The following is a 14,143-nucleotide window of genomic DNA, read 5'->3' as shown; positions in this document are numbered from 1 at the left end:
TGATTTTACAACCTAAGAGCTACAAAACCCATCATTAAAGTAAAATTTTTTTATGAAAGACTTATAAGAACTATTAGAAATTGCATACAGCTGCAAGTGTGGTATAATTAATAAAGCATTTATATTGAAATGTACAAGCTCAAAGAAAATAAATTTCCAGTTAGTCCCAACGTAAATGTTCTGTACGTTTAAAATATTTGCAAATATGCTATTTATTATTTAATCAATCATTTATAAGTACAGTATAGGCCAACATTTTAAAAATATGCATACAAACAGTTCTTAGTACAAAACATGCATTTGCACTAACAAAAGGAGTAATTGTATGTACATCAGTATGTGCATGCATGTGCAGGGAAGCATTCTAAGTGGGTGATTTGTGTGAGCAACTGTTGTATTTGTGTGCACAGGTTTGGATGTTCAGAAAACTTGGGAAGTTTCCAAAGCAGAGGGTGGATGGGTATAGTTTTGAAAATGTGGCCCTTCTTTTTTCCATGTAAGCTGCCTGAGTTCTCTCACCCTAGCTGTGCAGCTAGCCAATGAGATAATTAAAAGTCAGCTGTCATAAAGCTATGGTGCTCAGTTACTGCTGTGCCTACTTGTTGCCTAACAGCCTCATCATCTCTTTGCTGCTCTGGACCACCAAACACTCATCAGGGAGTCATGCAGGGTCTGCCTGGTGACAACTGGATTATTACGAGGGCTGACCAGAAAACAAGAACTCTGTTTGGTGAACACTGAATGATTTTAGCATACGGCTCCATTCCACAATGGGACAAAACTGAAACCTTTCCAAACATTTTAATGTAAAACCAAAAAGGATTGAGAGATGCTCCACTCCAGAATGGTCAGTAGCCCTATGATCTGCAACTGGGGCATGGAAGGTCAAAGAATGTCTTCCTTGGCCCATGAATCCTGTTTGGAGGGTTATAGGCCAGTCCTAAATATTTCAGCTATAGGAAGTTTCACACTCCTCATTTGCCTCAGCACATACAACCATAGCATGGTCTTGATTTTATTTTTATTTGTAAGACTTTTGACACAGTCCTTCATGACATGCTCATAAACAAACTACGGAAATGTGGTCCAGAGGACATTACCGTAAGGTGGGTATACAACTGATTGAAAGACCATGCTCAAAGAGTAGTTATCAATGGGTTGCTGTCAAACTGAGAGGGCATGTCTAGTGGGGGGTCAGTCCTGGGTCCAATGCTTTTGAAGATTTTCATTAATGATTTGGATAATGGAGTGGAGATTATGCTTAGAAAATTTGCAGATGACACCAAGCTCGGAGGGCTTGCACACACTTTGGAGCATAGGTTTAGAATTCAAAATGACCTTGACAAATTGGAGAACTGATCTGAAATCAACAAGATGAAATTCAATAAAGACAAGTGCAAAGTTCTCCAGGTAGGACAGACAAATGAAATACACAACTACAAAATGAGGAATAACTATATAGGTGGTAGTACTGCTGAAAAGGATCTGGGGGTGAAAGTGGAGCACAAATTGGAGAGAGTCCAGAGGAGAGCAACAAAAATGATAAGCTTTAGAAAACCTGACCTATAAGGAAAAGTTTAAAACCTGAAGGAGGATCTGATAGTCTTCAAATATGTTAAGGGCTTTAATAAAGAAGATGGTGATCCATTGTACTCCCTGTCCACTGAAGGGAAGACAAGAAGGAATGGGCTTAATCTGCAGCAGGAGAGATTTATGTCAGATATTAGGAAAAAGCTTTCTAATTATAGGGGTAGTTAAACTCTGGAATAGGCTTCCAAGGGAGGTTGTAGAATCACCATCACTAGAGGTTTTTAAGAACCAGTTAGACAAACACCTGCCAGGATGGTCCAGATTTACTTGGTCCTGCCTCAGCCATGGTTGGACTTTGGGGGTCACAGGAGGTGTTGCCCCTCCAAATTGCAATGCCATAATCACAGCAGGCCAGCTCCGGGGGCAGCTCCAACCCCCGCCCCCATCTTCCTGTGAAGCCCCACCCCCTGGCCAAGTCAGAGGCTGTAAGATGGCTGGAACCAGACAGTGTGGGGCAGCTGCTGCTCTGGCTCATTCCATGGAGCAGGCAGCCCTGACATTCCCCTGTCTGCTGGCTGGTGCCTGGGGATATGGCTGCTCCTCAGCACCCAGTCCCCTTTGAATGCTCACACAACTGGTCAGAGCCGCCTGGGTCGGCAGACCCAGCTCCAGGGCTGGCAGAGCCCTTGGGGAGCAGCAACCATGGGGGGGGCAGGGGACGCTCCCTGCAAACAGCCCTAGCTATCCCCCCCGCACCCTGAGCTTCCCCCAGCCTGCACACAGGACCTAGCTACCCTTCTCCTTGCATCCTCAACTACCCCTCCTGCCCCCACACATACCAGCTACCCTCTCCCTGCAGGAGGGGGTTCCGACCTGGGTCAGGGGTATGGGAGGGGGTTTGGGGTACAAGCTTCAGCCAGGCGGCGCTTACCTCAGGCGGTTCCCAGTCGGCGGTGCAGCAGGGCTAAGGCAGGATACTCTAAGGTAGGTGCATAACTGGTTGGAAAACCATTCCCAGAGAATTGTTTTCAGTAGCTCACAGTCATACTGGAAGGGCATGAGTGGGGTCCTGCAGGGATCAGTTCTGGAGCCAGTTCTGTTCAATATCTTCATCAATGATTTAGATAATGGTATAGAGAGTACACTTATAAAGTTTGGGGACGATACCAAGCTGGGCGGGGTTCCTTTGGAGGGTCAGATTAAAATTCAAAATGATCTGGACAAACAGGAGAAATGGTCTGAAGTAAATAGGATTAAATTCAATAAGGACAAGCTAAATATAAGTCAACAGTGTAACACTGTTGCAAAAAAACTGAACATAATTCTGGGATATATTAGCAGGAATGTTGTAAACAGGACATGAGAAGTAATTCTTCCACTCTACTCTGCGCTGATTAGGCCTCAGCTGGAGTATTGTGTCCAGTTCTGGGTGCCACATTTCAGGAAAGATGTGGACAAATTCGAGAAAGTGCAGAGAAGAGCAACAAAAATGATTAAAGGTCTAGAATACATGACCTATGAGGGAAGATTGAAAAAAAATCGGCTTGTTTAATCTGGAAAAGAGAAGACTGAGAGGGGACTTGTACAGTTTTCAAGTACATAAAAGGTTGTTACAAGGAGGAGGGTGAAGAATTGTTCTTCTTAACCTCTGAGGATAGGACAAGAAGCAATGGGCTTAAATTGCAGCAAGGGAGGTTTAGGTTGGACATTAGAAAAAACTTCCTAACTGTCAGAGTGGTTAAGCACTGGAATAAATTGCCTAGGGAGGTTGTGGAATCTCCATCACTGGAGATTTTTAAGAGCAGGTTAGACAAACATCTGCCAGGGATGGTCTAGATAATATTTAGTCCTGCCATGAGCATAGATGCCGACTTCGTGAGTGCTCCGGGGCTGGAGCACCCACGGGGAAAAATTGGTGGGTGCGAAGCGCTCACCGGCAGCTCCCCAACCCGCCCCCCCTGCCCCAGCTCACCTCCATCTCTGCCTCCTCCCCTGAGCGGGCTGCCACGTCCTGCTTCTCCCCCTCCCTCCCAGCGCTTGCACCGTGAAACAGTTGTGTCGCGCGGCAAGCCTGGGAGGGATGGAGGGGGAAGGAGGAGGAACGTGGCACGCTTGGGGAAGAGGCGGGGCCAGGGTGGGGATTTGGGGAGGGATCCAATAAGGGCAAGGAAGGGGGCAGAGTCGGAGCGGGGCTGGGGGTGGTGCCGGGGGGCCGCGAGCACCCACTGGTGCCAACGAAAGTTGGTGCCTGTGGCCATGAGTTCAGGGGACTGTACTAGATGACCTCTCGAGGTCCCTTCCAGTCCTATGATTCTATGACTGTCATAAGATCTGACTAAGCACACAGAGGCCTCTGAAGATGTTGACTCGCCACCCACCCCCTAAATTACACCTCAGCACCACTCTCTTGGAGTACTCAGCCCCTAAGGTGCCTGAGCATGATTCCTGAAGATCCTCTGATGCCCCAATATGCAGTGAACCACAGTAGGGTTTAGACATTGACAAAGGACACAATCCAACTCCCACTGAAGTCAGTGTGAGTCTTTCCATTGACTTAGGTGGGAGCTGGACTGGACCCTATTGTGAAGGTGCTGTGTATTATCAATAGAAGTGCAGATTTTCAAAAACACCCACAGGGTTTAGGAGTACAAGCTGACTTTCAGGTAGACTTGTGCTCCTAAATCCTTTAGAAACTTTTGAAAATCTTCTCCATAATGTATAGAGACTGTTAATGCTATAACTCATCAGTAGGCAGAAGTGAAAGCAAGTGCCAGGAAGTAAGATTATTTTATTCTTATTTTTTAGCTCTTGTACAGAATTTAACTGAAATTTTATTTTCATAATGTGAGTTGCACAAAGTTATTCAAATGATCAACACTTATTTCATTTAGTCATTCTTTCTGAGCACATAGCAATGGAAGTTTCTTTTTGGTTTTTTTACACCTTTTTCTTAACTCCCCAGAGAGCACGTGCTAAATTTCTAAGCATAATAATTATATTGTCACTAAAATATTCTAATCTCCTTATAATTTAATTAAAACATATTTGCAATGGATTCATTCAGAGATAATGGATTGTGGTGTTTTGCATTCATTTAGTGATTTAAATGCAATCAGGTTCAGTCAAAACAAAAATGATGCAGCCTAATAGCTCTGGGCACAAATTAACTGATCTGAATGGGTTTGTTTTCCCCAACAATCCTGATATCTTATTGAAGAATTGCAAATCCTAGTGACACTGCGAAAAACTTCTGGAATTTCCCAAACCTTTTTGACTTCAGTGTTGCATACATGAGTATAGACAGATAGCATCGTTCTCAGGAAATTAAAACTTGTACATGGCACACAGTCTGTATCAGTTATATCTCTATTAGTAACCATCACCACAGTGTTTGCGTTGTGTGGATCAATAAGCAACACACAACCCTTCCATATACAATCATTCCCATTCATGTTTTCTTTGTACCATATTCCTCATTAACTCATCCATTTATTTTACTTAGTGTATCAACATTCTGTCTCTTTCAGTCTATTAAAAAATTCATTGTCCTTCTGAATGGGCATGGCTCATTTTCAGAAAATGCATAGATAATCTACTGTAAGAAGTGAAGGAAAAGCTAGAGACTTCTTTTGTTAAAAATGTAGGGGCTGAACTGGGAGAGGGGGGATGAGACAGGAAATCACTGCAGGCAATCAAATCAATCTGACTACTTTGAAAACTTCAATTCAAAATAATTTTTTAATTTTCACGAATTAAAAGCCATTTTTCCAGATCAATAGCTATAAAATGCTAATTAAAGGCTGGATTCTACCATTCTTATTGACACTGAGTAGTACCTTATTTTCTCAGAACTACCATTGGCTTCTATGGGTCTATTCATGGACTAAGGTACTAAGTGAGGGTAAGCGTGGCAGAATCTAGCCCTAAATGAAATGAAAAGAACAAGAATTATACACTGGGGGAGAAAATGGATCCAGTGTTTTTATATATCCCACTGTTTAATTTTAATAGCTTTCTTTGGACATAATGTAACCCTATTAGCTCCCTCCCTAGGTTTTCTCCAGGGGAGCTTTTTTCAATCTCATCAGAAGCCCATAATGATTTCAGCCAGTAGAGTGAAAATCACATCAGCAGAGCCAATAGCTAGGTGAAAAGGGCTTGATCCTGCAAACCCTCCTCATCTGAACAGGAGTCTTCAGTGGGACTGCTCTTCAGTAGAAGCTGAAGGATTAGCCCTTGTTTGGCCCCTGATGTGGCCATTCACCCGAAGAGGGTTATTTAGATTCCAGAAAGAACCAATAATTCATCAAAGAGCATCTTAGATCAGTGTTTCTCAACGACAGGTCTGGGGATGGTGCCGATCCCTGAGATCTCCCTGCCACTGTTTAGGAAGGCAGCAAGCCAGTTTGAGAATCATTGTCTTAGATGAACTAATTTCTTCCTAGTGGGCCCATTACCTACTGTGCTGTATCTGAAGATTACCTTTAATTCTTCACTTTCACAAATGGTAAGAAGTAGGAGTGTTGCACAACTACTAGGCAAAGGTAACTGATCAGGCTTGTTAAGACTAGATAAGCAGAGATATTCCTATAGGCCTAAGATAAGTCTATGGGAATACTTGTGAACAGATCTCTGAACTCTATATGTCAATGAGACAGCTGCTTACAACAATGAGAAAAGTCTGATAACCTAACTGCTTTTATCATCTGCCATCTGGATATAAGGCTCAATAGGAGCATTTGCCCAACTCTTCCCTGGTGTGTTGGTACAAATCACTCTGAGTAGGACTTTGGTTTTGTAAATTGAAGCAGCTGTCAATCTTCAGTGGGGGTGTTGTGCTTCGTAACACTGTCCGGGTGTGGGAAGTGAATCTGTCACCTGTCATCTGTTTGACATGAGGCTCCTCAGTCAAAGATTGTTAATTGCACACAATGACAGTGTATAATTCTTTAAAATGTTAAGCACATGTTTAAGGAAAAGTTGGCAGTGAAAAGGCAAAAAAAAATATATATATATATATATATTCATTCTTCTTTCCAGAAGAGTGAAGGAAGATGCTTGAACCAGTCTGTGAAATAAATCATGCGTCGATTGTTTTTTGACAAGTCAAAATGCTCTTAGTGGAAAGCATTTCAAACATTGAAGGGCAGCAGGAGTGTACTTTGACAGCTTGCTATGGTCTGCATCACAATTGCATATTCGCAAGAGGTATTGGTAAAGCTAAGATTATGTCACGGAGGTCGCAGGAGTCACAGAATCCATGACTTCCAGCAACCTCTGTGACATTGGGGGCTCCACAGCTGACCAGCCAGTGCCCAGCAGCTGCAGGTGTGGGACCCCCCTGCAACTGGCTGGCTGCCGGTGGTGACCCCGAGCTGCCCAGCTGCCACCGCCGGCAGGAGTCTCTGCTGCATCGGCTCAGCTGGCCCCACTGCAGCTCCCAGCTGGAGGCAGCAAAAGAGGGATCCCAGAGCTGCTCAGTGGCCGGACGCAGGTGGGGGACCCTCCCACAGCTCCCAGCTGCCGCCAGCGTTGGCGAGAGAGGGACCCCAGAGCTGCTCAGCAACCGGGGGTAGGGTCCCTCTGCAGCTCCCCAACCTCCACCACTGGCAGGCCCCCCCCCACAGATCCTCTGCCACGCAGGCTGTGGGCACTCCCCACAGCTCCCAGCCCCACAGGGCGGTGGGGGGAATCCCCAGCCACCGGGAAATGGGGTCCATGCAGCTCCCAGTTGCTTCTGGGGTCAGGGGACAGGGTGCCGGACCCTCCTCCTGCCCCATTTTGTCATGGATATTTTTAGTAAAAATCAGGGACAGGACACGGCTTCTGTGATTTTTTGTTTATTGCCTGTGACCTGTCCCTGACTTTTATTAAAAATATCCATGACAAAATCTCAGCCTTAGGTATTGGTTTTAGAGCATGCAGAGCAAAACTCCATATTTTGTTTTCATTGGCTCTCCGGTTTCGTACCTGAGAATGTTATAGAATCTTAGAATTTCATGGAAAATCTTGGCATTCTGTAAATGTACAGAATTATATGGAATATATCTTAATAAAAATAATAATAGTAAACACAACATTCAAGCTATGAGATAGGTGAGTGGCCAGAATCCTGATACCGTTGAGTATTCTAAATATGACCCAGATTCAGACTGCTGCTTGATTTCAGTGGGCTCTCTTCAGATCCAGTGGTCTGATCATATGCAACAAACTGTAGAACATTCCATTACAAACATAAATAAATAAACAAATAAATACATAAAACCAGACTTACCAGATCATCTCTGTGGAGATATTCTCAATGGTGGGAATTTTTTTTAGAAAACATCCCAAATACAGACAGAATGTTGGTCTCTATTGCAGTGACCAGTGGAACCTGATTCACAGGGAGAGAGCAAGGTAGGAGAATCCAAGCCCACAAGAAACAGTGAGAGCTTCGCTCTTAGTTTAAGAATAATTAAATAGTCCGCTGACAGTTGGAGTCTTGCCCTGCCCTTTGGGGAGATCTTCCAATATGGTGTAAAAGCCCCTTTTCTGCTGGCAATTTGTGCAACTGAATGCAATTTTAAGATTTTATTTCTGCATGCTTTTTCAGCAGCAATTAAGATAATACTATAACAAGTGCTTTGAGATTAAAAATGGCAGCAGTCACCAGAAATATCTATTGAGTACGAGGCAAGGGGTACTTACTTGTTTCCCCACCCCACTCAATCCCTCATCAGCTGCTTTGTACTGGTTTTTTTTATTTGGATCTGGTTTTTTTTTATAATTCCTGAGGATTTGGGTGTCCAGCTGCACTCCACAAAAACAAACAGAAAACAATGTTCAGGATTAAAGTCCTTGTACAGTTACTTATGGACTAGCCCTTACTGTACACACCAGCCACCCTCAGCACCAAAAGAAATCCTCCCTACTTAGCAGCTCAAGAAGGGGATGGTGGGGTCGCATTCTTCTCTCACTCATACTGCTTTCACACTAGCATAACTCCATTGATTTCAGTTGCTCCTGATTTATATTCGTGTAAGGGAGAGGAAATTCATCTGCCATGTCTTAGAAAACAGCTTCTCCTGTAAATCACACCACTAGGGGATCCCAGAGAGATCTCTGTTAATGAAAATATTACTGGATTAAATAACGATAAATCTTTGTCTCCTTTGACTCAAATGGGAAAAGCAGCTAAATTCAATTACGCTGTCTGTTAAAGGCTTAGAAACAAAATCTCAGCATCTTGAAAAAGCAGTTGCACTATGGAATACAAGAAACAGGAAGACTCTAATATCAGCATCACAAGCCCAATTGTATACTTTCCTAACAAACTGTATGGTGCTCAACCTGTGGCCCGTGGGCCTCTTGCAGTTTAATCAGCACACAGCTGCGGCCCATGTGACATGGCTCAGGACCATACAGGTAGTATTGGATGCAGCCCACATAACTCATTGTGGGCTGCATATGCGGCCCAGAATAGTAAATAGGTTGAGAACCACAGCTTGACTCAGATATTGTGGGGAAAGAGACCTTGTATCATTTTGTAAATTTTCCATCAATTGCATCTAATAATTTGCTTAAAGATATTCAACCTTTACTTGCAGCAAGCTAAGCCTTAGCTATTTGAAAATATATTTTTCATTCTGTAATCCAGGCTTTTTCTCCCTTCTGTTTTTCTAAATAACCTTCTCTGTTTCAATTAGCTGTATCAGAAACTAACAAATGCTGTTCCAACAGTTCAGAAAAATGCAACAGTTAGGAGAACCCTCTAGGATGTCTTCCCACCACCCCCAACAGACAAACGGGGGTTTTCAGTGTAGTCAGCGTTTTTTGTTCTCTTTATTGTTCTCTTTGTCATTTCCATGTAACTCAGAGAATTCAAACACTTTTTGGCTGGATCAGTTGTAAACGTTTATACATAGCAACACTGATCTTCATGTGACACTATTAACCCACCACTCAAACATGGCTTTACTAGCTGTCCAGAGTAAGGGGCAACTTATTGCAGCTTGGGAGGGAGATTCTGATTCACAGTGATTGACTGTTCATTTCCAGTTCCAGGGAGGCAATGGTGTGGGCAGCACACGCTGTTTAATGTGCTAGCTTAGCGACCCAGCCAGGCACGGCAGGGTGGGACATAGCAGCTCTTTGGAGCCTGCTTTATTGTTTCTACGTTCCCCAAAGTAGTGAAAATATTGAAGTTGTTACAGGTGCTTGTTGAAATTGATTGGGCTATCGTCATTCTAAATTTTAGCGATGTGCTTAGTTCACTACTGGCACAGGACCATCAATGGGACATAAGCACATGCTTCCAGTTGGATGGTTAAGACAACAGTTTCTTTTTCTATATTTCAGTTTCCTTAACTCTCTTTTTCAGGGACACAGGACAAGTGAAGTAAAGTGTTCTTTAAACGCAGCATTCCTGCTCTCAGCAAAGTGTTAATATAGTTCAATCAAAGATGGTATTTTGTTTGACACACGTAGAATGTCAGCTCCTTTCCATTTTCAGAGAAATTAAATAGCTGGTGCCTGCTTGAACAACAGCAACAAATGCTGGGTCAATCTGAGGAGGTGAAAATCCCTTTGGTTTATGGGGCATGCTTACGGATATCTGGCCTTACGGGGCTGCCACTACCAAAATAAAGACCAGCCGGGAAATTAAAGATAAGCAGTTTGCTGGTATGCATCCACGCTGATTGAGAAGCTCAGAAGTGGTCATGTCGACCAGCAGCCACACTCAACCTTTTGGGATTGACTTAGGGACCAAGAAGTATGAAAGGAATAAAATTGAAAAGGAATCAAGATGAATTAAATGTTTGGGCACCTTCAAACTGTGGGCTAATTAATGTCTGAGGCTTTTCTCACCGAGATCATCATCTCAATTCCATTCTGGCAGTGAAGGAAAAAAGCAGGGTGTATGAGGCAAATTGCAACTGGAGGCAGTATGGTCATTAGCGAGTCTATCGAAACACCCCCTTCTTTCTGATATCAAAGACAAGCAGCTGTCAGTACACACATCCAAGGGTTTCACGGCTCTGCTGGAATCCTAGTGGCGTTAGCTTCTATAGGCAGCACCTGTTCCTCCCAATGAAAAAGCACAACTCCTGCGCCTCTGTAATTACCTATGGTACTTTGCTCCTTTGTTAAATTCTGCTTCTTTAAGAAACATCAGATATAACACACGATGGGCTTAACGAATTAAAAATTGCACCCACAGTGCTGGATGTGGCCAGACGAGGGACTTTCATAGATTAGGATGCAGTACAAACAGTACTGGGAGTAGGATTCATAAAAGAATGTACGTTAGCCTGTATGTCCATGCCTCTACTGGATATAGCCAACCACATCAGAAAAGCTTTGTTCTGAACATACCAGGGCTGATCATATGCCTTTAGCTGCAGTTTATTTGGATCTTTATTAACTGCCTGCCACCACTTAATCCTGCTACTTCTTCTACATAAAACTGCCCATGAAGTGAGGCCATAAACAATGACACTGGAATGCAGTCTATTGCTTTGTCTACAGTTAGGGTTAGCCCCAATTCAGTTATCGGTAGCTGGTAACCAGCGTGGCTGCACTGATATGAACTCCTAGCATAGACAAGGAAAGTGGTGCATTGCACCACTTAAATTTACTCTGCCTCCCAACTGACTTCGGGATTAAGTTGTGCCATGCAGTCTACATTAGGGATTTGCAGTGGTGTAAGTATATTGATGTGTGGGGCACATTTTTCTACTGCAGACAGGGCCCTGCAGCACTAATATCTGATTTTCACTTAATTATGGACCAGTTAGGGACAATGCCCTTAGGACCTCCCCAATGAGTCCGTCTTCAATTAACTCTCCATGCTGGGAATTCCCTAAGGGATTCAAATGCCTGGGGATAAATACGTCACACAATTTAATGCTAAATCTGCAGCCCACTTCTGTTATCAGCTGATATTGCATTTGGTACTCAGATTTCCATATGACTGCTCCTCTCTTTGAGGTTACCTGAAATAACTGGGATTTTGCAGACCAGGATTAAAGTGCATTGGCAGAGTTATGCAAGAAAACTTAACTTAAGCCTGGCTCTTGCAAGTGTTATCAGTCTTTCGTCTGGGATGAGCACCAGATATACTTAAAATATAAATGTATGGAAAAAAACAAATTACAATGACAATGTCCTTCATAGAACTCTGATGATCTGAAAGCAGAGCAGGAGGAATGAGTGGCAACGTGATGATTTTCAACTTTTTAAAAAATCAGTCTCAATAGAATACTGCAGTTACAAGTGAAAAGTTAGCGTAAGACCAACCGCATTGTGTTGCTGGTTTTTGATACATCACGGAATGTCCTGAGTCTCTTCACTTCAGGTTGCTCAGCCATTCATCACAAGAAAGGGAAAAGGAGCTTTCCATTAACTTTTGTGGTTTTGTTGCATTATGTTATAAAACAGCAACACACCAGGTTTTTTCTTAAAAAAACAACCGCAACCCCTTACCTACATGGATCTGACGCGGGGTTAGGGACTAAGGTGCTGATACTGCAAAACATATGTGCAAGTGAGTAGTTCCATGGAATTCATACAGAACATATTTATCTTTGGGCAAGCATGTGTCCTCTCTGCATTACAGATCCTTGCTCTTTCAACAGCAGAAAATAAATCAGGACTTATGTCCTGATCCTGCCAAGATTTCCATTTGACCTTAGTGGGAATTGGATAAAGTCTTTTGTGGCTTATATCCTCCTCTTCTGGATGAATCTAAGCATCATAATATTGAGAACGGAAGAATAAAGTAAAAGGAATTCTAGCTTATTATTCAGGAGTTTCTACTTGAGGTTCAAAAATAAATCGGATTCCAGCCCATTGCTTATTACTTCTACCCTAGGGTTTCTGATATGATATTACTGTCTAACAGCTGAATCCATGCCTAGACACGGTTTCTTAAGAGCCAAAAGGAAAGATTGTCATTTGAGAGTTCTGTGTGATTTTTTTTGTCCCTGGGGAGATGGCCGAGACCCCCAGCCACTTAGACTGAAAGAATTCAAGCAACCTTTTACATCACTAAGGGCTCAATCTAACTCTCACTGAAGTCAGTGTAAAGACTCTATTCATTTCACTGAGAGGTGGATGATTCCTTAAACAAGGATTTTGAATAAAATTCTTAGCTGGTTTGGCTTCTTTAACATGAAACAGATACAGGGCAGCTAATTATATTTTAGAATTTTTTTTAAATCTACTGTATGTACAAATAGTATTATTATTTATTATTTGTATTATTGTGGTACTGCCTAGAGCCCTAGTTAAAGTCAAGACCCTACAGCACTGGCTGCTGTACAAACATATGGCAAATGATGCTCCCCACCCCAAAGAATTTACAATCTCATTTTAGACAAGATGTAACGTGTGAGTGTGACAAATAAACAAAACATCAGATCATGTGGTTACATAGGTAACAATTCCACAGCTTGAATATTCCACATGGTTTCAAGTTTTTGAAAAACAAAATAATTAAAAAATAAATGGACCTATATTGTCTTTTGTTCCTTTGAATCATTTTACCCAATCAATACCCCATCATATGGTCTATTTTGGCCAGAAATGTTGTCCAGGGTCACATCCATTTACAAGAATTTTTCAAAGTTAGTAAGCACATCATATCTCCTTCTTCCTCTGATATAAAATACAGTTTTAATTTATCAAGAAAATGGAAAGTGGACTCAGATACTAACAGATCAAAGTAATATTGCGAAAAGCCCTGATTTCAAATAACTTCCTTCATCAAATACATTATTTCCCCCTTTTTATAAAGTATAAGTACTGCTACATATCCTGAACCTGTTTGATCTTTAATCAGATTCACAGGTAATTTACCAGATTTATTTATGTATGTAATCTGTCAAAGGAAGAATGAAAGAGAATTAAGATCAGAATGCACTGTAATTAACTGATTAAAGGCTGAGTTTTCAGCTTCCAGTTTTACACTCAAAAGAGGAGCAGAGCCTTTCTGAAGCCTTCAGAAATTTCATCCTTTGTCCTATTGTGTACTAGCCTCTTTTCACTGGTTGATAGAACATTATATCCCTTCAAAATGTTTCTAGGAGGCTTGGAATTCATCCTTCCTCAGATAGTCCTCTTGTGATTGTAAATGTAAAGCTAACGTTTCAATTGTGAATAATACTGTGTTTAAATATACCCTAGAAGTGGGGTCTGAAAAGAGGTTATTAAAATCAATATGAATTATACAGGAATGTGCAGTACAAATTATTTGGATCCCTCTAAAATTGTCTAGGCCTGAATAGGAGTCATGAAATGGAATAGTTCCTTTCAAGTGAATACAATGTACACCAACATATACCAGCTTTTACCCCTTTGGATCTCAGGGGACATGTTTTGCATGTGGGTCTTCCTCCATCCCACAAAGTGGTTGTACCACCGCCCCCCCCACCGCCATCCTAGGGAGCCCGCTATTGGCCTGGGTACCCTAGCAGGAGGGAGTGAAGAAGAGAGTGGGCATCATCCTTCCAAGTTGCATAAGGATGTCTTGAAAAAGTGAAGACATCCTGAGGCTCTGTTGGCTTTTTGTAGTGCCCTCTGTACTGGGAAATCCACCTTTAACACAGGGCAGGGGTTCTCAAACTTCATT

This window comes from Eretmochelys imbricata, chromosome 2 (assembly GCF_965152235.1).
Source record: "Eretmochelys imbricata isolate rEreImb1 chromosome 2, rEreImb1.hap1, whole genome shotgun sequence".
Taxonomy (NCBI): domain Eukaryota; kingdom Metazoa; phylum Chordata; order Testudines; family Cheloniidae; genus Eretmochelys; species Eretmochelys imbricata.
The sequence above is the reverse complement of the archived record's forward strand: the minus strand, read 5'-3'. Positions refer to the sequence as shown.